Raw genomic sequence first — 25,901 nt, forward strand, 5'->3', positions numbered from 1 at the left:
CTCTCTCATAGGAATCATTTGTCTTTTGTGAGGGCAAGGAAATGAAAACTAAACGGAAATGACGCTTCAGAAAAATTTGCCCTGCTGCTACCTTGCTTGATGCATGTATGTTCTTTGGAGCCAAGTATACCTCCTTTCTTCTGGCAACAAATACTTAGTCCTAAATCCAAGACTTCTTAAGAAATGGAATTCCTTGCTGGATTCAATCGCGTATAAGTGACCCCAAGTGACCTGTTCAGAAGAGGAGCAGGTCAAGTCTAGGTATCAGACAAAATAGCCTTTTTCTTCTTCCCATGACTCTCCCCGCCACCGTGGCAAATGGGGTAGGTTCTCTGTGAGGGCTCAGCTCCAAGCTGGCTCCCATGCGGTCCTGGTGGGCCGCTCCCCACCCACCGTACTGGAAACTGTCCATGTTTTTGTTAACTAAATGTCGAATTAATGAGGTTCTGCTCTCTAGAGAGCATTTCGTGATGAAAATCCCGTGGACCTTTAGTGACAGAGAATCTTTTGCTCTGGAGCAATACTAAGCTAAGATTGTTTTTGTTTGGTGTTTTTTTTTTTCTGTTGGAAATCCATAGACTTGTCATTAATAAAGGCAACATCTAAAACTGTCAAATGTAAACGCTTTGCTTATTCACTAGAGGAGTATGTGTTGCTTGCATTTAAAATTGCTTCTTTTGTTCTCTTGACAACACTTGGAGCTGAAAACAGGTGTGCATCAGTTTCCACAGGGTTTGTAACCGTCAGAAGAACATAACCTCATGTGCTTGCTCAAGAGTTGCTCTGTCATAGTCATTTTCAGCTTCATCCTGGAGCCAGTGTGTGTCCCTCCAGCTTGTAGGAGGGCCAGCCACCCATGCCTCCCCGGGCACTGCTGTGTGTACCACCAAGACTCCTCCTCCAGCTTTGTCACAGCTCTACAGATCAAGTCTGTTGCAGTATGGCTGAACGTGATGGTTGTGAGCTGCGGCCAAATGAGTTATCACTCCTTGGTCTAGTGTAGGCGAAAGAGAGAAGGGGACAGAACCATTTTCACTACAGCTAAGAGTGATTAATCTATGTTTTCCTAATGAGATGAAAGAAGAAAGAAAAACAATTTCCACCTTTTTCTTTTTAACTAGCTCTTTCCTGCACTGCACGTTAAATAACTCTTGCTCTGCAGAAGTCTTAATGTAGGGAACAACTATTCCTCGGCCGAAAATTCTTCCGATAAAGAACATAGGCTATCTTTCATAATAGAATTAATGTCAGTTATAATATGGCCCAGATTGCATGCAATTATCTTACATTGCTCCATCGTGATTCACTTTATAAAGGGAATAATTCACTTCTTTTATCATGGAGAGATAGATTATAGAAATCATTGTAATCTTTTCCCTTTGCAATAAGCTTTGAATAAAATACTTAAAATATGACTAGAGCTGATAGCTAGACTAGGGACTGTCAACAAAAAAAGGGAATTTATTTCATTTTATGGAAAGATATGAGGCCAATTCACTATAGCTGTAATCACTGATATAATTTTACATTAATATAAGCACTTGATTAATATCTGATTAATATTTGTCTTCCCTAGTCAAGTGTAAGGTATATGGAATTACCACACATAACAGTCCATCAATCTTTATCATTGTTGGCATTTTCTTTGAAAATTTGGTTAAAGAACAAATGGATGTACTTTCACTACTTTTATGCACTGTATTTTTTAAGTGGTTATCCAAGCTTTTCTGAACATAAATAACTTTTGTCTCTAGCTAGATGGAAAATGTTTCTTCTTAAGGGTGCTTGCTCAATGTACTGCATGCAGTTCTGTGAATTAGAATATTTTTCTTGTATCAAATTGAAATATTGTTATATACAGATTTGACTGTTCAAAATGAAATATTGTATAGGCTATAATGACTTGACATTGAACGATACTCTTCTTTGGTAGTTTATATCCTGGTTAATGGGATGGTGGTTTGGTATTCTTACCCTGTAAGCATTATTTCTACAAGCTGATTGCTTGTTCATTTCAATTAAGTAAGGTGTTTTAAGGAAGGATTTTGCGGTAGACAAAAAAATATTGACACTCTGTAAAAAGTCACTTGAGGTCATCTTATCTATCTATTGTAGATAAAGTGAAATTGGTTTCACATCTACATTTTTTAAGCTCCTTTTCAGACTTCTTCCTTAAAAATCTTATTTTGTCCCAAAATTATTCTGCAAAACTGCAGAACCAATTTCATTGCTTAGGAACAAACTAAGTTCTTGTCTTACTGTCTCACCATTTCAGGTGTAATCTAAACCATATTTTGTAGATGTATGTTTCATACAAATATATATTTCAGTATAATAGATTATTTCAATTTGTTAAAAACTCTTAAAAGTTATCTATGATTCCTTTAAAAGGCTGAAATGGTGTATCAGTGGCATCTTAATGTTACTATTTCTATTTTCCTTATCTACTATTTATTGTTTAAAAAGAGCAGTGATATGCATACATTTGGAAACATTCTCATTGTGTAACATTAAAACATTACAGGTGAAAAGCTAAAGTCCTCTTTAATTAATGATATTTTATTCTGGATCTCAGAAATAAACTAGAGCAGAACAAACCAGAATAGAACTCTGACTAAATAAGGATCCCTAGGAATGGGTATAATATGTAATGGTATGTAATGATATGTAATATGTAATGATAATATGTAATGTAATAGATGTAGTTTAATCACGTATATGTATATTGCTGTGTCTGTTGATATTTTAGTGATATGCATATTCTCTCACTCATAAATTCCACTTAAAATAATTAATAGTACAGATTATTCACACTTCTACACAAAAATGCATATATAAGATAATTTGCTTTTGACAGTATTTTTTGCAGTAATAAATGACCAAAGATTAGTTAAATACATGTTAATAAAGAGATAATGAAGTACTATGGCTGAACACTGAACACTGGCTCATTATATATGTGCTAGAAAGAATAGTATTTTATACTTCTAAAGAGTAATTCTAATGACATTCATACTTGTCTTCTTGCTTCTAGGACACACAATAGAATTGATTGTTCCAGATTGATCGCTTTTCCCTTGGGAGTTTTACATGGAAAGTTTTCCCTAAGGATGATTCTGGCACTGTGTGCTAGTTGCTAGCTCTACCCTGTTGATAGATGACCTTAAAAGCAGAATTGGTTTATGCTACTATGTAATCCCTATTCAGTTTTCTTTCTCAAGAATTTTGTATTATTTTAATTTCTCATTTTGATAATTAATTTTCAAATAGAGCTTTTAGTTTGCCAAAAAACTGAAAGAAAAATGGAAACTTATTTTATGTCCTAGTTTCTTCTAATCTATAAACATGATGTCAAGTTGCTTAATTTTATTAAGATTTTGGGAGGAACTGGAAAACAGTGGATTTTGTGATGAAATTTTGACTCCCTATGTGATTTCATTCAATTACCACTGTGTTTTTGTGATACAGTTTATGTAAGTAGCAACATGCTACAGTGAACCTCTCTTGAATTAGTCATCGATTCCAAGTCCACATAGAGAAAAACACACTTAAAAAAAAAACTTCTGGTTGAATTTTATAAAAAGAAACAAACAAGCAATCAACCAAACAAAAGCTGAATAGTCAAAGCAATCCAATCAATAGATGAAGTAAATGAACTAAAATGCTCTTCAAATGTAGAAAATAACCAATAAATACATGGAATAATATTCAATGCTTTTAGTCATCAGAAAATCAAAATCAAAATTATATCGAGATGTCAATCTTACCTCAGTGAGAATCATTATTATTAAGGGAGTTTGTTTTGTTATTTACAATAGCCCATGTTGACAAGGTATGGGAGTAAAAGGAACTTACACAATTGTTAAATTAGTACAGACATTATGGAACCTATACACTATTGTTAACTCAGTACAGACACTATGGAACCCAGTATGGAGATTCCTCAAAAACATAAGTATAGAACTACGGTACCACTCCTTGTTACATACTGAAAGGAATCAAAGTTAGCATATAATAGAGATACCTTCATATACATGTTTATGGTAACACCATTCACATAAGCCAAGTCTGGAATCAGCCTAAGTGTCCATTAACAGATAACTAGATGAAAAAGTGGGGTTTCCAGAGGGTGAATGGATAATAAAAGCAGGATTATCCAACCATTGTAAAGAAAGAAATCACGCCTAGAAAAATGTATCATGTTTAAGGCAGACTCGGAAACTGTATGCTTTCATACTCAGTACTAAACATTTTCTTTCATAAAGGCGATGATGATGGTAATGAGAGAGGAGGAGGAAGAGGAAGAAGAGGCAGAGAAGAAATAAGCATTAAAATAAGGGAGTTTGTTGGGAAATAGGAAGATCATTAAGTGGGAAAAGAGGATAACTGGATATTAAGGGAATAAATATAATTAAAGGTCCTCATATAGATGGATGAAAATGTCATACTGAAACCCATTATTATCTTTGTTGCTGTTCTTCTTAATGTACTTATAATGTATTATGTGATTTTTTATTTCTTTTGTATGTTCATCCCCCCTGGTATAATTCATTTTCACTGTATTTGATTCCAGTGCCCTGCATCTTGTATATACACTTTTCTACTTTGGGGATGGGAAGGGAAAAAATAAAATGCTTAAATAGAGATACAGGTTGACCCATTGTAACAATGAGACATACAAGACACTATGTTGAAAACGAACTTTATAACTTGTGGCGGGGGAGGGAGTAGTTGGGGAGGTGGGAAAGAAGGGATTGCAGGGGAAAAACAAAGGAGGAGGCAACAATGCTCCATAGGAAATGTACTCATTACCTTACTCATGTAACTGTAACCCCTCTGTATAGTATTTTTACAATAAAAAAGTATATAAAAAAGAAACCCATTATTCTGCACAACTAAGGTACACTAATAGAAAAGTGAAAAATCATGAAGAAAGATCAATTCACATGTTTGAAAGTATCCTAAGATTTTCCATTCTCTTTCTCTTTTTATTGCTTTTTGATTGTATTGAATAGGACTGTATAGCCCAGGTTGGCCTTCACACACATTGGAACTGTAAGATGACAGGCATGCAGAACCCTGCCAGACTCTTATTTCCACTTGGAAATATTAGAGGAGTTGCCATTCATTCTAAGAAGAAACCTTTAGAGCTATATGGGGCAAACTTTAAATGATGGTTCATTAAACTGCACCGAAATTTGTTTGTTTGTTTTTTTGTCGGTCATGGGGCTTGAACTCTGGGCCTGGGCGCTGTCCCTCAGCTCTTCAGCTCAAGGCGAGCACTCTACCACTTGAGCTACAGCACCACTTCCGGTTTTCTGGTGTTTTATTGGAGATAGGAGTCTCACGGTCTTTCCTGCCCGGGCTGGCTTTGAACCGCGATTCTCAGATCTCAGCCTCCTGAGTAGCTAGGATTACAGGCCTGAGCCACTGGCGCCCTGCTGCACCGAAATTTGTAAACCCTGTATTTAACTGGTTCTGATCAGAAGTCTCCAGTGTTACTTTGTGTAATTAAAAAGTGACTTTAAAAGTTACTGAATAGACAAAAATAAACAGTGGCTTATATTACACTTTGGGGATTTTGATATTTCTGCTCCTCCTGTTGAACTGAAATTACTATACTGTGGCTTAAAGTTTCTGTTTAAGCTTTTGATATTTATTAATATTAATTCACTTATTTAGTTGTTATTTATCAAGTTCTTGATTTTCAGCATTGCACTGTTTTAAAGTAATACTAGAGGGCAGGTAATAGATAAAGAACTAGCAACTAACAATATACTATAAAGTGCAGAGCAATAAACAGGTGTTTTGGACAGAATTATGAGAACTGTTGGTGTCTGGGACATGGTATAACCTATTTACTTAATTAAAAATTTAAAGGTTTTTATTAATGATTTTGATTTTTCTCCAAGTTTTCATACTATTTTATTTTCTTTCCAACATTCAAGTCAAATGAGGTATATGCACCTCAAGATATGAGGTGCATATCTTTAAATAAAGAGGTAACTTTTGCAGATTACTCCATAAGTCATTTGAAGAATTGTTATTATTTTTAATGATATGGATGCCATGGAAGGCATGTTCAAAAACAAAAAAGAAAATAAGTATACAAAATAATTTGTAGTAATTCTTTACTTCTCTTAGAAGCTAATTTATATTTTGAGAAGATAGCTATAGAGAGTAAGTATTCAGTATGTTAATTGACATGTGGTGTGTTTATTCATTCCAAATTAAAAATCATCAGGATCAGAATTGCTCTGCCTGCTAGACACTGAAATAAATTTTAGCACATTCTAAATGTATTTTAATGTATATTTTTAAATCGAGCATCTATGCATTTAAATGATAATTGGATTTTGATATTTCCTTCTAAAAATGTATATTTTATAGATCACAAGCATGCTTACTGTGTATTTTCTAACTAGTGTTTCTTTTAGTAAAGTCCTCATAAATCCCTGGTCCTCAAGATGAAAATGACTAAAGGAAAGCAGTTGAATAAATAAAATTCTTTGAACATGAAGTCTTCAAAGTATAAGTATACAAAGGCAAAGCAATTTTATACTATATTTTGGAAAGATTTTTTTTATCCCTACCTATGATTTAAGAGAAATGGCTGGCCAAAATAATGAATCTAAATTACAGTCTTTTATTATCTTGGGTATGACTTTATCAGTAAAATCCCAGAAACTTTAGATCATAACTCGTCCTGTTTCTTGTTTTTTTCTTGCATGGGTATTGACCTAAGATTATTTGGAATAGTAAATAGCTCTCATTGAAAGCAGAATTAACAATACATAATTGAGAATGCAAGTGACAAACATAATGGACAATACATGATACATACCTTGCTAGTTGTCAGGGACAGCAAACTGAGCTTAGCTCAAGTCTAAATAGAATCCTTTCTGCCTTTTCTTTCACTCCATGGTGAAGCCAGCCCCACTTTGGCTGGTGTAGAATCCCACCAGCGGGCAGGTAGCTACAACAGAACGAAGCTTTTCCTTTCCTTTTTCTTTTTTTTTAATTTTTATTTATTTTTTATTGTGAAAATACTGTACAGAGGGGTTACAATTACATGGGCAAGATAATGAGTACATTTCTTATCAAGCATTGTAGCCTCCTCCTTTGTTTCCCCTTCCCATCCCTTCCCATCCTTCCCCCGCCCTCCCATCCAATTCCCCCCCCCCCAAAGTTGTAAAGTTCGTTTTTGACATAACAACTTGTACTTCTCATTGTTGCAACGGGTCCACCTGTATCCTTATTTATATGACTTATTTTTCCCCTTCCCCTCCACAAATTATACCAACATCAAATACAGTGAAAGCAGGGGTTTTACTGTGGGGGAGGGACATAAAAAGCTATAAAGAAATAATCTTATAAATGCATTAGAAACAATCGCATGAAAGAAAAAAACATTTGAATACATATCTTATGGTTCATTTCCCTAACATCACCTTATCTGACCTTATCTGCTTGACTCAGACATATACTAGATATTGCAAATAAGGGAAATCATGGGACCTGCTAGTTCAATATACGCAAATCAATTAGTATAGTTCATCACATCAACAGGAGCAAGGATAAGAACCACATGATTATCTCAATAGATGCAGAAAAAGCATTCGACAAGATCCAACACCCCTTTATGATAAAGGTTTTGGAAAAATTAGGAATCCACGGAACATTCCTCAATACAATAAAGGCTGTATATGACAAACCTACAGACAGCATTATACTTAATGGTGAAAAACTAAAGCCATTTCTTCTTAACTCAGGAACAAGACAAGGATGTCCACTCTCTCCACTTCTCTTCAATCTAGTATTAGAATACCTAGCTACAGCAATAAGACAAGATGCAAACATAAAGGGGATCCAAATAGGGAAAGAAGAAATAAAACTCTCCCTCTTGGCAGATGACATGATCTTGTATTTAAAGAATCCCATAGACTCCACTCCCAAATTACTCAAGCTGCTTCAAAACTTTGGCAAAGTAGCAGGGTATAAAATTAACCCCCCCCCCCCCAAATCAATGACTTTTCTGTATGCCAACAATGAGAAAAGTGTGGCTGAAATTAGGAAAGCAACTCCATTTGTAATAGCCCCACAAAAAATAAAATACCTAGGAATTAACTTAACCAAAGAAGTGAAGGACCTCAATGATGAAAACTTTAAAAACTTGAAAAAGGATATCAAAGCAGAACTTAGAAAATGGCAAAAACTCCCATGCTCCTGGATTGGAAAGATCAACATCATGAAAATGGCAATACTTCCCAAGGCTATTTACAAATTCAATGCGATACCTATCAAAATTCCAACCTCATTCTTCAAGGAAATAGAAGAGGCAATCCAAAAATTCATATGGAACAATAAAAGACCCCGAATAGCAAAAACGCTCCTCAACGGAAAGAATGCTGCTGAAGGAATATCAATACCAAATTTCAAACTCTACTATAAAGCCATAGTAATCAAAACAGCTTGGTACTGGCACAAGAACAGACCTCAGGACCGATGGAATAGAATTGAAAACCCAGAAATGAACCAACAAATCTATAGCCATCTAATCTTCAATAAAGGAGCTAAAAAAAATAGAATGGAAGACAGACAGCCTCTTCAGTAAATGGTGCTGGCAAAATTGGTTAACTTCTTTTCCTTTTTCAAAGACAATAATTCTGGTGACACTTCTTCCTTTATAACCCCGTGACTTCACTTTTTGTCCCCATATAAAGACTCATGCAATGTGTGTATATAAGGTGCTATTTTTAAAGCAGATTTAAAATAGTTAGGAAAGTTCTTATATTTTCCATGAAGACATTTGCCACATTGCTTGGGATCTTGAGAAATGCAATCTAGATCCATAGTCTGAAATTTTTCCTATATTTTATGTTAAATAAATATTAATGCTGGTGCCAGTGGCTCATGCCTATAATCCTAGTTACTTGGGAAGCTGTGATATGAGGATCACAGTTCAAAGCCAGCCTAGGCAGCAGTCTGTGGGACTCTTATTTCCAATTAATCATTTAACCACAGTAAACCTAGAAGCAGAGGTGTGGCTCAGATGGTAGATTGCTAGCCTTGAGCACAGAAGCTCAGGGACAGTTTCCCAAGTCCTCAGTTAAAGCCCCAGGACAGGCACAAAACACATAAACAAACCAGTATTTAAGGTTATAATTAAAACCTTTTGATTGGAAGTTAAAAAAAGAAAACCCAATTGCTAAGTCTTAATCAGATTACTGATGCCCTAAAATTAATGTGGTATGATATTGATTTTTGACATAATTGAAGTGATATTTGAGAGGCAAGAGATTTTTGAAGTGGATATTAGGATATTCTGATTCCACAGCTGAAGTCTAATAAATGTTTAATTAAGCATCTTGGTGAAGGCAAAATTCAGTCCATGCTAATATAATCCATGGAATATACTTTTCTAACAATAAATAATCTGTTTGATTGCTACATTGGCTAACAGCTTAAAGATGGGTGAAGGAGGAAACAATCAGTTGCTCAAATATTGCTTATAGTCTATTCTAAAATGAAAGGCTGTAAAGGCCACAAAGATAATCAGTGACAGGAGAACATGCAGGATTAGTGGTGTCTGGGAAGATGAACTTTTCAATCATGTGAAAGTATATTATTGTAGCATCTATGTCATTTTAAACTTTGCAGAGAGTGGGTTTAAGGAGCAACGGAAGCAGAAGGTAGGCTGCATTATTGAACCACTGGTGTGTGTGGAGGAAGGGAAGAGCCACAGACAGAAGTTACCCTTTTGGAGCTGTGATGGAACCTACTCTTTTGTTAGATGGATTGCTCTTTCAGTTTAGTCTAAACTTTGAAAGAAAGGGTTTTTGGTGTTTTTTTTAAGCATTAATGATTGAGGTTGCTGGGGAAACACTAAAAGCTTGCCTGTATAAAAGAATGATGGATGCAAGTCCAGGAGGAGAGGGAAGGTGGAATCGCAGGGCCTACTACCCCAGTGAGCCAGCGATCAGCAGGCAGCCTCTGCTCTCTTCTGAGCATGGCCAGGGGCAAGGGTTCATGCGGTGAATGGGCTTCATAACTCACAGCATCCTTGTGAAGAGGTTTCAGAGCCCACTGGCTTTACTGCTGTTAGTCCTCTGGATGAGGAAGGAAGGCAGTCAGTCTGTTAGGACTGCAAAGAATAAAGATTAGAGAGTACAAAAGGCTTATAAAGTTTGAAAAGGTGATGAAAGGCAATAGAGTCAAAAAAGACCAGGAAAGCCGAGACCATGGTTTCCTAGTCCCCAAGTCTGCACATAGGTGTGACATTTTTCCAATTATTCTCCAAGTACAGAGGACAGGTTATGGAATTTGTTCAGGGTGAAATAAAAGTGGAAGGAAGTTGGTCTCTGGTGGTTTTGCACAGAACAGAGAGTCAGATGGTGTTTGGTCTTTGGTGACATGGCTACTGACTTCTTTTGGTAGCACTGTTGGAGGGATTCCTCTTACCTTTCCAGTTTCCTCTCCAGGAGCACCAAATCTCTTGCTGTACAAATCTCTGGCCTTCTTAAACCAACAGCTTCTTCTTTTTTTTGTTTTCATTTTTTTGTTTATTCTGTCATTGGGACTAAGCTACCCAATCTCTGACAGTGTAAACACATTGTGTGTGTTAGCTTCTTTTCTATAAGAGAATGCCTCATATTAAAAACTTAAAAAACCAAGAATAGTTTGTTTTGGCTCATAGTTTCTAAAGGTTTGTGGATGTGGTTGCTCGGGAAGAACTCATAGTCCAGTGGGCATGTGGTGGAAGAGTTCTTCATCTCTTGGTAGACAGGAAATTGAGAAGAGGAAGCAGGGACCAGGAATAACTTTAAAGGCACGCCATCCATAATCCCATCCGGCAGTTATCCCCAACCACCTGAAGTTGTGTGTGTGTTGGGGGGGAAGATTTAATATTCAAACCCTATAGATGAGATGTAAGGCTTAGAGATAATGAAAGTAAGTCCTCACAGCTGATATTTTAGAAATCACAAATACTTTTCACTATGCCAAAGGCTGATGGTTCATAGACTTCAGAAGAATAGGAGAATATGCTCTGATAATCAAGTTCCATGTTCGTAGAACTGTGGGGTTTGCTTGGAGTAAATGTGTTATAGGCACAGCTTTTGGTGTCAGTTGACAAAAATGTCCTGGGCTTTGCTTAAGCTTTCAGCCTCTTTTCAAACATCCTTGAATCCTTATGACTGGAGACATTTTTCTAGGCTCCCTTTGACTTACTGGAAGGGAGGCTGAGCCAGAACTTGAATCTATGGAAATTTTCTCTAGATTCCTTCCTTAAGGATAAATTGAGAGCTTTCTTCAGTTTCTAAGTTGTTTGTCTTTTTTCAAGAACTTGAAATGTATTAAGGTTGTCATGAGCATAAGAAACTTTACAAGCACAAGCATCTCCCAAGATGTTCTTAAGCTTCTCAAAGACAATTAAACATCCCCAAATTTCCATAGTCTTACACACATTTTTCCTTGTGAGATTTCTCAGTTCCACCACCTTCTCCATAGTCATATTACTAAAATTCAAGATGAACATTCTTCAGAGAGCTCTTAGGAAGTATAAATCAAACATCGATGGCTTAATTTGTATTGGGAGTTTCTAAATTTTATCTCATAAACTTAATTCATTATTTTAGCCTCTTGCGATAGATTTTTGTATTTGGCCTGCATCTCCCTATTTTTTTTTTTTTTTTTTGTCTGTTGTGGAGCTTGAACTCCGGGCCTGGGCGCTGTCCCTCAGCTCTTCAGCTCAAGGCTAGAGCTCTACCACTTGAGCTACAGCACCACTTCCGGTTTTCTGGTGGTTTATTGGAGATAGGAGTCTCATGGTCTCTCCTGCCCGGGCTGGCTTTGAACCGCGATCCTCAGATCTCAGCCTCCTGAGTAGCTAGGATTACAGGCGTGAGCCACCAGCGCCCAGCGCATCTCCCTATTTTTAAATACAGATGTTTGAGAAAGCCTGGTGGTTCTTTATTTGAAAGAATTCTTCCTACAGAAATAACCAGAAGACCAGATTACACTACTATTTTAAGAAAAATACCAGCTTCTTCGTCACTCTTTCCCCAAAGCCAAACCCAGGCTTACTTCTAGAACAAGGTTATTTTTTTTTTAGGGAGGGGGGTCCGGTCGTGGGGCCTGAACTCTGGGCCTGGGCACTGTCCCTCAGCTCTTCAGCTCAAGGCTAGCACTCTACCACTTGAGCCACAGCGACACTTCCGGCTTCTTTCTTTTTGCTTATGTGGTGCTGAGGAATCGAACCCAGGGCCTCAGGCATGCAAGGTAAGCACTTTACCAGTGAGCCACCTTCCCAGCCCCATCGAACAAGGTTATTTTTTTAAAGCAAAAAAACAAAAACAACTTTTGGAAGTACTCTGTTTTGAAAACATCTAAACAATATCTATTTTCTCTAGCATAACAATTCTAGGAACGATTATTTAATGTAATCTCTAGCAAATAAAAATTGTAGAAATCTTTTTTAAAGTTATGTTAAGAAACAAACAGGTATTATTGTAGCTTAAAAATATACTTTTTAAAAAATCAAGGTTATGGATAGTAGAATTAAATGCAACTGTGTAATTTTTAGAAGACTTTCCATCACCATGCATTAGTTGTGAAGTTGGGAGTTCACTGTGCCATTTCTGTACATGCATACCCTATCAGCCTTACCCCCTCTACACTCTCCCTTCTCCTTCCTACCCCTCTTTTAACACAATGCCAATAGGTTCCATTGTTCTATTTGTCTATGTGCACATGAATAATTGAGCCGTATTCACTGCCTATTTTATTTTGTCATTCATTTTTTTAAAGGTATTCTACCAAGGGATCACCATGGTGTTTTGCATGTACATCATAGATTCTATTTTAATTACAATTTCCCCTTCAATTGCTCTCTTTTCTCCTATTGCTCACCTTTCTATTGTGTAACAGCTTTCAGTCAGACTGTTTATGCAATCTTCACACGTAACAAAGACAATATATTTTGGTGTTCACCTTCCAACATCCTCTTTTCTTATCTTCCCTCCTTCTAATCTCCCCAAATGGTTTCATCTCTTTACCATCCCTTTACAACATCAAGTCCTATATGAGAATGTAAAAATATACATATATTTATGTGTCTATATGCATATATACATATACATGGTATGTATACCATTAAGTCACAAATGAGCAAAAACATGGTATTTGGCTTTTTGAGCTTAGATTATCTGTGCCAACTGAATGATTTCTTGAGAAGTCCATTGTTCTTCCATTTTCAATTCATAAGGTTGTGGGGAATAATTCATTTTGCTAATTATTGTCAAAGACCTAACCAAAATAAGAAGTCAATGACTGTTAGTTTTGTTTTTTTTCTTTCAAACCTTTTATGCTTTCATGACAACTTTTGAGTTCATTGGTACAATCTATATTTTCCTATGATTATTCACTGATGAATAATATCTTAAACACAGAAGATAATTTGTGGCTAGGTTAATTTATTAGGATCTCATGTTTATATAGTAATTATTCACTGAGAAGTATCTATGACAAATAATATTTATACCTAAACTGACAGCATTAAATGTTTAATTTAAACCACGGCATGCAGTACACTTGTCTTTAAAATTAAACTAGTATATAGAAGCACAAAATTATTACATATATGTTATTGCTTATCATCAGTTTGAAATATTTTTTCTTATTCTTACACAACTTATTCCCTAAGCCTATTCTGCTACCTGTAAGATATAGGCATAATGTAGATGTTATAATGAGGCCTTCTCTTCCCTTCTATGATTATTCTTGAAACACATGGAAGGAAAGATGCAACCCGCATTGTAAAGAAGGTATCAGTTTAGTGTGGGAGGAGCTGAGGAAAGAGGGTTATGGATTGGTGAAGGGATGGGTGTGTGTATGATGTATTGAGAATCTGGAGAATCAAGTTGTAAGTAGAGGGGAAACATGAGCAAAAGACAGTGAGGAAGTTGCACTGACTTGCTATTGGTGGGAATAAAGTCACTTTAGAAAATATTAAAGTCCCATGTATTTAATTTATGGATTCAGATTGTATTGGAAAAATCAAATCTACTTTTAGAAGTTGGTGGTACAATATTTGCATGTATGTACAGAGTAGTATTTGTAAAGAGGTCCACTTGTATGTATGTGTTCTCCCCACATTATCTTTTAAAAAAAATTGTTCCAGGAAAAAAAATCTTGTTCCATGATGAATACTAATTAAGAAATTAGCATGAAATCTGTGAAGGGAAAAAGCCTAGAATGAGACGCAGAACATGAATAAAGCAAGCTCAACTTAGATAAAGATCAATACCTGAATGATCCTACTGTGTGGGGCTGAGAAAAATTATAGATCTTTTTCCTTATGAAATTAAAAAAATTTCTTTGTAAGAAACAAATTGTAAGTGAAAAGAAAGGCACCCTTGGGAGATGGAGACAGAATGTGAGTGTTCATGGGAAAAAGGTTAATGCAAAGAACCTTATATACATGAATAAAAATATCACAATGAACTCCATTATTTATTGTAATTAATATATGCTGATAGAGTAATTAGAGAACAGGTGCCCGGTTGTGCTTGAAGGAATTGGAGAAATAGAAAAATTACTTTCTTTTAAGAGGATTTAACAAATATTTCTATAATCACTCTTAACCATTTTACATTTATCATTTGATGTAATTCTTATAAAGTCAGTGCAATTCAAATACAATTGTTTTTCTCTATGTAGATAAGGTATCTGAGAAGGATAGAAAAATTAAACAACTTGTTTCAGTCCACACCCCTAGCTATGTGCTGACTGACTGTATACTAGAGGTAGTTACAGAGTGTGAAAAGCTAATGTTCTGGGCTGCCTTTAAAAAAAATAAAAATAACTTTTTGGGAAATATAAATAAAAAATATTGCCAGAGTAATAGAAGAACACATGTTGGCTAGTTAGGAATAAAAATGTTAGATAAAATAAATGAAAAAGTATCCAAGGATTAGAGAGAATTACATATGGAGGAAGAAAATGTGTATCAGGAACCCAAACCCCAGGTCCTGAGTTCACTCCCCAGACTGGCACAAAAGCAAAGACTATCACAAAAACCCAACAACAAACAACAACAACAAAACCCAACAACAACAACAACAAGAAAATATAAATGGCAACATCAACATAATTGGTTAGCTAAAGAAGAAAATAGAAAACATTGAACAGAATGATTTCCTCATATGAGATTCAAGATGGTTTGTGGGAAGTATATGCAGCTTAATCTGCAAAAAGAGAAAAACATACAGTGATCTTAGTGTGGAGCTGATAAAATTATAAAAAAAAATTGTCCACATTGGAAAATACAGATTGTTGGGTGCTGGTGGCTCATGCCTGTAATCCTAGCTACTTGATAGGCTGAACTCTTAGGATCATGGTTCAAAGCTAGCTGAGACTGGAAAGTCCCTGAGACTCATCTCCAATTCATCACCAGAAAACTGGAAGTGGCATTGTGGCTCAAAGTGGTAGAGCACTAGCCTCAGGAACAGCACCCAGGTCCTGAGTTCAAGCCCCAAGGACGAAAAAGAGAGAGAGGGAGGGAGAGAGTGAGACAGAGACAGAGAGAGACAGAGACAGGGAGAGACAGAGAGAGACAGAGAGAGAGACAGACAGAGAGGAAGGAAGGAAGAAGGAAGGAAGGAAGGAAGGAAGGAAGGAAGGAAGGAAGGAAGGAAGAAAGAAAGGAAGGAAGGAAGGAAGGAAGGAAGAAAAAATAAAGAATCAAGCTGCAAAATCAAATGTGGTCAGAGTTACTAGACTTGAAGGACAAAGGAAGAACTGGGGTGGAGGTGAGGAAGGCTAAGCATGTTGATATCAAACAAACATCAACATATTCAGAGAATTTTGTATTACATCAATTAGGAACATACGAAAAGGGCTATTTTCACATATGGAAGAACTGAGAATATTCAAAGTATCTCTTAGAGAAATTACTAGAGTGAAAATTCATTCTTTTAAAAAAATCTGCTATTAGAACAATTTGCCTCTAATGCAACAAAGCCTATAATTCTATGGTTTTCAAAAATCTCTGAAGTATAAACACAAATGATGCTAGACTAGCTAGGGAAACAATATCATTTTAAGTAGCCAATAAAATAATAAGTTGCCAGTTGGGATTCAGTCAGTCTTAATGTTTTAATGCCTTATGTAAATAAGGAAAAGCTTTTTAGTATGGTGATTTTTGTCAGTGCTTAAAATAACTTTTGTATTCATGTATAAATTGTGAGAGGCACCATCTAGGCTTTCTATTAGACTATCTAGATAGCAGGCAATTTAGTAAACACTGGTATTACCTAGTAACATTTGTTTCAGAGTAAAATTTCTTTTTTCTTTTCACTAGATTTTCATCTTTTAATTGCAATTTTTTAAAGTATACTTTTATTTTCTTTAGGTAGTTGTACAAAGCAGTTGCCTTTCCACTGTTTATGAATACAATGCCTCTTGAGCAGTGTTACCCCTTTTTATCCACCCCTTCCCTTACTTTTCTTAATTTTTAGGTTATGGTTTTTTTGCCATTAAACAAAGCAATTTATGTATTCAATGTGTCGTGATCTGTGTCACTCCTTCGACATCTTCATCCCCCTTTGACTCACCCCTTCCCTTGTTTTCCTCAGGTCTGTGGCATATACAGTGCAGTCTTGCCTGCATTCTACTCATTTCCTTCTTTATTCTTCTACTCCCCTCTCCTTTACTGCTCCTGCTTTACGAGTACTTATTTTGTGAGGCTTTGACTTCATCTTTCTAAAGAATTATACTATTTGCATTGTCCAAATATCCTATTGTACTCCAGTTAATTCGTTTGTGACCGTTTGGCTGGTACCCCAGGGTGCTTGCTTGTATATTTATAGGTACATTTTGGTTCCTACAAATGAGTAAAACTGTGTAGTCTATGTTTCTCTGGGTCTGGTTTACTTCACTTTATATAAAATTCTTATCAGAAAAAAGTAACTGATCAGTATCATTAATAAATGCTTTTCCTAAGTATTGTAGATAGGTACAAAGACTCAATTGTCTGGGCTGTCCTTGAGCTAACATTCTAGTTACATACTGGTATAGAGAGAAGTAAATCAGAGAATAGAAATGCCTGAGTCTGTCCCAAGAATTCTGATTGCCGGGGTGGTATTCAGCTAGCATATTATGATTAAATGAAAGCAATTGTTAATATTGGTAGAGTTCTCTTAAAAATTGGAAAAGATGCTGCTGCAGTCTGTGCAAGCTCCTCCAGTCTTTCTATCTACTGCAGGGTGTTTCCTAACACCCATGGGCCTGTCTGTGATGCAGCCTCCCCCCCTTCCCCGCCCATAGTAACCACACAGCCTAGCTATGATCCTCTAGGCTCCGACTTATTTTATTTAATGTCTTCTTTACAATCCAGTGTTTGGATTAGAGACAGCATTAAACTTGAACAGCAGAAAGAAATTTTTTTAAGCAACAACATATTAAAGAGAAAAATGCCTGGATTGCAACTGTAAGCAACAATCTGGATGAATCACACAAATGCAATATTGCATCAAACTTTATGCTGAAAATTGTAGTATTGACTGACAGTAACCATGTAGTATTACTATGAGATGGTGTGTGAAGCTGGGTCATTGGGTGCACATATGTACAGTCAATGTCATTATAAGTAGGCATACACAAATGTGTTAACCTATGTAGGGTATTTTCAGGGGATAACTCAAATGGTGTAATTCCCCAGGAAGATGAACTCACAGTCCAACAAAATGACTTCCAGGAACTTGTACTTGAAAGGTGGGGGATGGGGCCAAGAAGAAGAAGGTAGACTAATGAACAGGGGAAGGGAGAATGTAGTCATAAAATTCAATACCTCTCCTACAATTTAAGAAAATATAGGGGAGAGGTAGGGTTGGGAGTGATGTGAAAGAATGGTGAAAGGGATGACACGGATCAAGATTCATTGTATTCTTAAACTGATGGGTTGATAGTTAACTACTTTGCATAACTACTTGAAGATCATGAAATATAATTTAAAAAAGGAAGCAAGTCAAAAACATAAAACTCATGGTTTTCACTAATGGGACTCAAATAGAAATAGAAAAAAAGTTCACTTTTGGGAATGAGATGAAGATGTTTACAGTATCTTATCTCTACTCAGTATTTTACTGAAGATACCTGCAAGTAAAATAAAATTTAAGAAATCAAAAGAAAAGGAATATTCTCTGGCTCTGTGGTGGATCATGCCTGTATCCACAGCTTCCTGGGAGTCAGATGTAGGAGGATTCTTCTATAAGTCTGCCCTGGACAAAATATTAGCCTGGCCATATCTCAGATAACAAGCAAGATGTTATCTGAGATAAATGGAAGTGGCTGGCTGTAGGAGGTTGTAGTCTTAGGCTATCCTGGCCAAAAGTAAGACTCTATCTGAAAATTAACTTTAGTTATTTTTCTATGGAGTTGGTTCAAGTAGTAGAGTGCTTGTTTAGCAAATATAAGGTCTACAGGTTAAAAGATCTAATAATATCAGTGTTGTCTATAAACGAGTAAGCAAATAAGTTTAAGAGCTTTCTCAGAATTTTGTATTTATTTTGTCAGTCATGGGGCTTGCACTCTGGGCCTGGGCTCTGTCCCTTAGCTCTTCAGCTCAAGATGAATGCTCTACCACTTGAGCCATAGCACCACATTTGGTTTTCTGGTGGGAGGTGAGGAAGAAAGGGATGGTAGGGGAAAAAAACAAAGGAGGGGGTAAAAATGCTTGATAGGAAATGGACTCATTACCTTGCTCATGTAACTGTAACCCCTCTGTACAGTATCTTTATAATAAAAAATATATATTAATAAATAAAGAGTATCATGGACTTTTCTGCCAGGGCTGGCTTTGAACTGTGATCCTCAAATCTCAGCCTCCTGAGTCTCTAGGATTACAGGCATGAGCCACCGGCACCTGGCCTCTCTCAGAATTTTGACAAAATAATAGTCAGCTCAAATTGAGGACTACTAAAACCACAAAAATTATGCAATTGTGAATATCAGAAATTTGTATGTATATGTTTATGCTATTCATTTATGTATATTTTATGCATTTAGTGATTTGTTTTCCTGCCTCATACTTGGTTTTTCACTGCTCCGTTTTTTTTGTTTCTTGATTAGCTATCTTCCTTCTATATTCATTATGAAAGCTAATGATTTGCCATTTTGCTAGTATTGGTTTTATTGAGTTTCCTTACTTATGTAATTATTTTCTAATTTATTAATTTCTGTTCTTGTCTTAGATGAACCCTTCTTTTATTATTTCTGAAAAATTATCATTTTATGTTCTTGTTCTTTTTAATTAAAATCTTGAGTTAATTATGTTCTTATTTGGTAATAAAAGTATTAAAGAAGATAACTTTTTCTTAAAATTCTTTAGGCCTATAAAAACTTATCTACTAATGTTGAACAAAGTGATCTTTATGCATATACTTTTTAAAGCTTAAATACAATGGGTAATTAAAATATTTCCTAAAATGAACTCAAGAGCTGAAATTAATGTTAATAGTATACCATTAAAAAATTGTAAAGTTTTATCATTCCCCATGCTCCAAACAAAACAAATTATTTCACAGATACAGACAAAACTTTGCAGGATACAATGGGCTTTCTTCAAATATTTTAAAATGTTAAAATAGAGGAAAATCTTCAAAGAGTATTCTTAAAAACATTAACAATGCACCCAAATATGGCATTACAAAACAGGACCAAATTCAGCAGATAGGAAAGCTTTTATTTTTTTTTTTCCTATTAGGGCTTTGGACTTGCCCTCCAGTATTCTCTGCATGCCTGCTCAGCTGGCACTCTGCCACTTGAACCACATGTAGCCCTACATTTTTGCTTGTTTTTATAGAGATATAGTTTAGTGTACTCTTTTGCCTGGGCTGTTTTTGGACCATGGTCTTCCAGATTTCACCATGTTGAGAAGCTAGGATTACAGACATGAGTCACCAGGGCTGTGGCTAGACTACAAAACTTTTATTGTTAAATTTTATATGCATATGTGATTAACATATGTTAATTGTACAAAGGATTTTATTATGACATTTCCATACATTCATAAAACAGATTTACATTGAACTAAGTCCTCTCATGCTTGCGTTTCACTTCTCTTACTTCTGTTACACAACTTTAGTGGTTTTCATTATTTTATGTTCGTACATGCATATAAAGTACTTGCTTCAAAACTGCCCTTCTTGATATTTTGGTCCCTCTCCCAACAGTCCTTGTTTCACATCCATGTCTTATTTATTTATTTATTCATTCATTCATTCATTTATTGTCTATATCATTCATGTGAGAAAACATGCTGTTTGTCTTTCTCAATCTGGCTTACTTAACTTTTAAATAACACATCAGCAATCAGAAATAGTGGCACATTTAAGAATGGTATACCATTTCCCATGGTGTCGGTATGGGAAAAAACACGTCTTATTTTACCTTAGAAACTTTTAATGTCACTTGTCACATTGAGAGACTGAGTTGGAAAATAACTGTGATAGTACCATGGAGATTTAAAAGTCATTTCACAGAATTTAACAATCGTGTGTATCTAAAAATGACAAAATAAGACATAGGAATGTTTTCTATATGTGTACACACATATGTATGTATATAAACACTTACCACAAACCCTCATATCAGCTGGTACATGCGCAGTGTGACTTGGTCCTCCTGGCTGCATTCTCTGCTGGCAGCTGGACCTCTGATGACTGTCTCCCTCGGATGTTCCCGCAGCAGCTCTTGCTGTGGATAACGAAGAGGCCACTGACTCTGCTCTGGGAGTCTCGTGCTCTCTGCTAGAATGCATGAAACTGTAGCAGGCTGACTCATTAGTGTACCAGGAGAACAAAAATCCAATCTCAGCCCCCACTCACAGTTCTTGACAAAGATTCTCCAGCATTTATTTTAGGTAGAAAAATAAAGCCTGGCGCAGAGTTGGATGCATGATATAGTACTAACATTAAGAGAAACATTAAATATATGCATGTGGCTGTTGTACTTTTTCTTATAACTTGAACATGTGAAGGAGTATGGCTTTTCAGCTGATAAATGTTTATAAAAGTAGTTGCTGACCAATGGCCTACACCTAAAATCCTAGCTACTTAGGAGGCTGAGGTATGAGGATCTTGCTTCACCAGCCTTGGCAGGATAGTCTGAGGGACTCTTACCTCCAATTAACCACCCAGAAGGCAAGTAGAGTCTTCAACAAAAGAGCTCAGGGACAGCATCCAGCCCTGATTTAAGGCCCAGAACCAGCATTCATGTATGTGCATGAGCGCATGCACACACACTCATGTGCGTTAATAAAAGTGTACAAAAGTTTGTATCTTTCTATCCAAATGAACTTTCTTTCTGGGTTCCAATTGTCCCTTGGATATCAGGAAGAAAAACAAAACATAACTGAGGTTCACCCTGTTTAAAATATTATCTAGTGCAGTAATGTAAAGACTGTCTTTGGTTTAATGAATTGACCTCACTGGAAATGTTCGTCTTTCTTCTTTGAATTGCTTTACTCTTTCTGAGATGTGTGGGCTGCTGCTACTGTGTGTAGGCTGAGTAGGCAGGCTGAGATTGCCTAGGAGGACAGGAGGAGGGGGGAGAAGCAATCCATCAGGTAAAGATCCAAATGTCAATGGAATTAAGCAAGACAAAGCACATCAGAAAAGTGTCATCTTAGAAAATGTGGGTGGACTGGCAGGATAACAATCTGATTGTAAATAAAAGGTAAGATTAGAAGAGGAAACATCCTGCTTGGGGGCTTTGAATAAGAAAGAACAGAGTAAAATGGGATGGAGGCTATGTGAGTTATGTGGACTCTTTAAATACTATTTTGTATGAAACAAGAGATATTCTTCTCAGTTTCATGATATGGCTAAGTAGAGTGCTAAGAATGCAGCTGTGTTAAAATAGATAAGATAGAAATTTGAGTCCTTCAGGAAGCAGAAGGAAAAGAAATCAAGGTTTCTTGCAAGACCTCCACCTGGACCTGGAATATGGGGTTGAGGAGAAGAGCAAAGTAGAGGAGAAAAGATGGGGGGTGGGTAGGACTCCCCCCACCCCCCTCCTGCTCAGTGGTGCTTGAGCTGAGTGACTTGAGATACTTCCTGTACTTTCCTATGAATTCAAGACTTTCACCAAGAATTTCAGCCTTTGTAAGTGTCTCTTCTATGTTTCATGTTGTTTTGAGAATCCAGTTATTTGTCACTCTGGAATTAACATCTATTTATGTTATGTTATGCGTCCTAAACTGAGTAAAGTTATTTTCCAAAGGCAATAAGGGTAGGTCATTGCAAAAAAAAAAGATTTAGAATGAGATACATTTTACATGTGAAAACAAATCGTAACCACGGGTTTACAGTACAGAATGGGGAAATACAGAACTCATGACTCCAGAACAGGACAGGGTCTCCTGGACCACAGCTGGGAAATTCAGAGCTGGTCATATGTTCAAGTCAAGGTTTATTGTGAAGGATGGCTACACTGCTGTCGTGTTCTTTTCTCTGTTGCTAAGGACCTCTGTTTTCTTCCAACAGTTTCATACAACCGAGTGCATTCTTTTCTTTTATGATCACCAGAGTGCACTGCAGAGAGCAGTTTCCTCTCTTTTATGTATTTATGTAATTTGTCTAAGAACTCTACTTTGTTGATCATAATGGTGAATTATGGCTAGATTTTACCTTAGGAAGGAAGGTAGGAGGGTCAGATTAGAGTGACAAAGTGCTATATCCTAAAATTTATTGCTTGACCTTATGGCTCTATTCCCAATTTAATTTTTCTATCTACTGTTCCAGATTTTTAAATTTTTAAAAAGAGAATCAAAGGCAACAATTTATTCATAATATATTCTATCTTGTCCGTAAATTGCTTTTTAAATTTTGTGAAAAACTTCTTCCTAGGTGCTTAAAGAGTCTGAAGTAAGAATAGTAATGAATTATATGTAGTCTCTAAGCCAAACTGTAGAAATATATTTTTCTGATGGCTGATTTTGTACTATAGAAACAATTATGCTTTGAAATTATTTTACCATATGCCAGAGAATGATTTCTTTTTTTAAAAGATGACCAAGGTGTCAACAACTTTCATTAACTACTCACTTTGTAATAGTTTATGATAGAAGTTCCCTAGGCAGTTATAGTAAGTACAAGCAAAGTCATTGCACTTAGAGGACTTAAAATACAATTAACACAAATGTTTGTTCAGTTTTACACTTGGAAGGAAGACTAAAAATACATTGTTACCATCCACTTTTTTTCTGTTGGATATGGGAAAATAACATTCAAAAAGACCGATACCCTTAAAACTGGTTGATCATAAGGTAATTATGTATGGCTTTGATTTACTCACAACAGAAGATAACTTAATTCAGTGATTTAAGAAACACCATTTTTTCTATTAGAAACCTACTTTTCAGTCACAATTTTGTAAACTGAAGATAGTAACAAAGTTGAATTGATAAGGGAGAACTGGCTTTCATTTAAGATAGAAGTGATCTTGTATTTGGAAAACACAGTTTGGAAAAGGGAGCAAGTCTAAGTAGAGTGATTGATTACAAGATCTGCCTGCAAGTCTTTTTTCCCCTTTTTTCCCAGTGATTGCCTAAGAAATGAGTTTTTAAATATTCTTTTAAGATTTCAATTGCATTTTCCTGCTGACTTCAGACAAATTTACAAAGAAAATACATATTTTTGTTCAGAAGTGTTTACTTTCTAATGAAATCAGAACGAATAATTCCACCAAGATTCAAGGAAACTTCACTGATGGAGTCATCATTCATCACAGGGATTATGATCTGCTGAATGCATCAATGAGTAGCAATTACTTTTTTGAAACCATACACTCAGGAAAGTAAAATGGCATATCTCCATTTCCCCGTAATTCTCCTTTAAATTTCATTTCAAGCTCTGTATTTGTTTACTATGGATGTTATAGCAAATTACCACAATCTGGATCTTTTGAGATGAAGAGGTTTTTTTGTGTGTCTCAGTCCTTGGGACAAAATGATATCAATGCGCTGGCAGGGTGGGTTACTTCTGAGAGATGAGAGAGACTAAACCAGGCCTCTCTCCTAACCTTCTGTGGTGAACGTGCAATATCTGTTCTTTCTTGGCTGTAAACAAACTGCCCAGATCTCTGCCTTCATCAATGCATGGAATTCTCCCTATGTGCATGTCATTATAGCTAGACTTCCATAAAGATACCATCCTCTTTGAGTAGGGGACTGCCAACTTTATCATTACCACACCTTACTTTGTCACATCTGCAGTGATTCTGCTGGTGCCTCACTGGGTCAACTTGGGATCTTTCCCTATATACATTCCCCATATTCTCTCTAGTTGTAGTCCCTTCCCTCTTTAAACTTAGCTATGCTTGACCCACAAAAATTTCATCAACCTATGTTTCATCTTCAATATATCTTTCTTTGATTATAATATAAAATGTAGCCGGGCGCTGGTGGCTCACGCCTGTAATCCTAGCTACTCAGGAGGCTGAGATCTGAGGATCACAGTTCAAAGCCAGCCCGGGCAGGAAAGACTGTGAGACTCCTATCTCCAATAAACCACCAGAAGACCGGAAGTGGCGCTGTAGCTCAAGTGGTAGAGCGCTCGCCTTGAGCTGAAGAGCTGAAGGACAGCGCCCAGGCCCAGAGTTCAAGCCCCATGACCGACAAAAAAAAAAAAAATAATAATAATATAAAATGTAACAGTCCCAAGTGAAAGAAACATTCTTGAAATACATTAATACCATGTCACTAACACCAAATCACTAATGCCATGATGATTTATCTTCAAAATAATTTTGTTCTTTGCTATTGACAAGGAGCCATCTCATATGTCAAACCATCAGAAAAAGGTGACACTCAGCTGACAAAATTAATAATATGAAAGGATTCAATCTAAGACAGTAATATTAATAATAGAAAGTGAGTCAGTATAGTTTTCAAGGTACTTCATTTATTGAAAGAAGCATAGCTGCTTCAAGATTTTGGCTTAAAACTTTTATACATAGACTAGGTAGTTGACAAATGAAATCACTTGTGTTTTGTAAAGGGATACTAAATTGGACAAGACTGACAATGTCATATGAGGCCATGCAGAAAGCAAATGGGTACAGTTTTATGGAGTAGTATGGAGTGAGTAAATGGAATTTAGTCAAGGATCTCCAAGATTTTGTTTGTACATTAACATAATTAATTTGACAAATTCAACAGAAAGAGAAACATTTACATTGACTGAGCCATAGGAAGAGGACTTGGAAAACAGCCAATCACAGAGAAATTCTGTTGCACGTGCCCAAACAGGCAGCCTCAGAGCCATGTGTTCCCACTGACCATCCGGACCTCAGCAAAGGGATTTCGGCTGTGACATCAGTTGATGGTTGCCACTAGATAAAGGATTCCATCCTATAGGGTTTATGAACTGCAGACATTAAGACACAGTATTATTACTATCTTGGCATCTTAACAACATGTTACCTACAACCAGTTCAACCTCTGCTCAACTTTCAAGGCCCAGTTAAAGGTCAAGAATTCCTGAGAGTTTTTGTCTTATTCCTGTAAGGCATAGACTATATTGTTCAGCTCCATAGGAGGCACAAAACACTGCAGATTAATGACAATACCAGTTTCTTGGTATATTGGCCTTGAAGTTTGTAGGTTCTTTGAAAAGAGACAAATACCGTGTGTGTTTTGTACTTGTGGCAAACTATTGTGGCACCAACAAAAGCATTAGTGAGCTTTAATCAAGTATGAGTTAATAAAGTTTGTGTTTCATAACTGTTTAAATATCATTGCTTAAAAAAATGACAGGTGAGAGCACTGAAGATCAGGTCAATTCTGTGGAAACAGATGGTTATGGCTCTTACCATTTTGATTCTTGAACCCAATTTCCTCC

At 36.2% G+C, this 25,901-nt stretch overlaps 1 protein-coding gene across 2 annotated transcripts in view; it reads left to right on the forward strand.

Moving 5' to 3' along the window:
* Itgbl1 (integrin subunit beta like 1) overlaps positions 1 to 25,901 on the forward strand; it is a 170,991-nt gene that overhangs the window by 47,100 nt on the left and 97,990 nt on the right. The gene's annotated exons all lie outside the window — the stretch shown is intronic.

Source organism: Dipodomys spectabilis, unplaced genomic scaffold (genome assembly GCF_019054845.1).
Source record: "Dipodomys spectabilis isolate Male_0828 unplaced genomic scaffold, ASM1905484v1 ptg000215l, whole genome shotgun sequence".
NCBI classification, from domain to species: domain Eukaryota; kingdom Metazoa; phylum Chordata; class Mammalia; order Rodentia; family Heteromyidae; genus Dipodomys; species Dipodomys spectabilis.